General features: G+C 43.0%; 1 pseudogene; it reads left to right on the top strand.

The window, feature by feature from the left end:
* The first annotated feature begins 323 nt into the window (after positions 1-323).
* On the top strand, positions 324-910 carry LOC110318028 (annotated as a pseudogene).
* Positions 911-2,007: the final 1,097 nt, after the last annotated feature.

The following is a 2,007-nucleotide window of genomic DNA, read 5'->3' as shown; positions in this document are numbered from 1 at the left end:
AGGGATGAGTATTTATGAATGACTCGCACAGAAGAGTACCTTTGGTCGTTGTGATTCTCATCTTTTACAAGTTCCCTACATAAGGGGATGAAGAGGTGGCTTGGTAGTTAAACAGCACTTGCAGCTCTCACAGAAGACTGGGCCGGAGTCAGTTCCCAGACTCAGTTCTCAGACTCCAAATGGTGGCTAACAACCATCTGAAATTCCAATTCCAAAGGATCCAACACTCAATGCTGAGTTACGATGGAGAAGACAGAGAGGAGGCACCTGAATCTTCAGGCACAGTTCAGGGGGCCAGTGACATCCGTGGAGGCCAGGTCCTCAGACTGCTGGACCCAAGTTTCTTCAACATGTGTATTTGGCCAATCAGTGCAGGAGCCATGGAGGCTGCTGCTTTGGCACTGCTTCTAACCAACACAGACATGTTTCTTTCCAAACTCTGGAAGGCGGCACCAGAATATTTGGAAAACATAGACCTGAAAACACTGGAGAAGTCACCAAGGCTATTCAAAGCAAAGGAGCTATAGGAAAGAAGCGGTTATAAATAAGGCTGTGCAAAGAAGACCAAGCTGTTTCCTATGTTGAGTGGAAGCAACAGACCTGTCATCCCTGAAGCCCAAGTCGGATGAGCTACTTTTTCCTCCATATGTTTTGGTGAAGGTGAAGGTTAAGAGAGACATGTAGGACTTCTAACCTTATTGCAAAGTGGAAACATTCCCGGAGTAAAAGAAAAAAATCCTATGACTCAGAGAGGCAGGCAATGATGTTTATGGACCTCATCCATTTGGGTGTGTGGTACAATTCCTTCTGGACCTGGATTGGAGGTTTCTCTGGAAACCTGAAAGGTGAAGGCTTCATCCTCTGAGGAGTTTTTGTGATAGAATCTTTGTGTTTAGAAAGTGGGAGCTAAATCTCTCTTCTCACTGCCTCTTTGTCAATACTGCCAACGATTTCTATGTACACAATCTCCTTGGCTTCAACATTTGTTCCAGAAACATTCAAAGAAATAGTTTGAGTTATGAATTCAAGACACGTGTATCTTTAAAGTGATACTAGTTCAAATTAGTTTCAGAGGCTGAGTCTATTATCATCATGATGAGAAGCATGCCAGTGACAGGACAGGCAGACAGGAGAAGTCAGCCCCCCTTTTCATTTCTGATTGTGTAATTTATATATTTTATCTCTTCTTTTTAGTTAGATTGGATAAGGTTTTATCTATCTTTTTCTTTTACTTAAAGTACCAGCTCATCCCATTCGGGAGTCCATCCCATCATCAGCCACCAAACCTAGATACTAATGCTCATGCCAGCAAGATTCTGCTGAAGGGACCCTGATGTTGCGGACTCTGTGAGGCTATGCCAGTGCCTGGCAAACACAGAAGTGGATGCTCACAGCCAGCTATTGGATGGAACACAGGGTCCCCAATGGAGGAGCTAGAGAAAGTACCCAAGGACCTGAAGGGGGCTGCAACCCTGTAGGTGGAACAACAATATGAACTAACCAGTACCCCCTGAGTTTGTGTCTCTAGCTGCATATGTAGCAGAAGATGGCCTAATCGGCCATCATTGGGAAGAGAGGCCCCTTGGTCTTGCAAACTTTATATGATGCAGCAGCACAAGGCAAGGCCTGGGCCAAGTAGTGGGAGTGGGTGGGTAGGGGAGCAGAGGTGGGGGGAGGGGTATAGGAAACTTTTGGGATAGCATTTGAAATGTAAATAAATAAAATTAAAAAAAAAGAACAGAAAAAAAATAAAGTTCTTTCACAAAAGGTTAAAAAAAAAAAAAAAGTACCAGCTCATGGTTTTGTTGATCCTTTGTCTTGTTCTCTTTGTTTCAAATTGGTTGAGTTCAGCCCTGAATTTGGTTATTTCCTGCTATTTCTCTTGTGTTTTCTTTTTCTAGAGATTTCAGATGTAATTTTAAATTGCTAGTGTGAGAACTCACTAATTTCTTTATCAGGGCACTCAATGCTATGAATTTTCCTCTTAGCACTGCTTTCATTGTGTCC

The sequence above is a fragment of the Mus pahari genome, chromosome 3 (assembly GCF_900095145.1).
Source record: "Mus pahari chromosome 3, PAHARI_EIJ_v1.1, whole genome shotgun sequence".
Lineage (NCBI taxonomy): Eukaryota > Metazoa > Chordata > Mammalia > Rodentia > Muridae > Mus > Mus pahari.
Note: the sequence above shows the minus strand (reverse complement) of the source record. Positions and strands in the feature narration are given on the sequence as shown.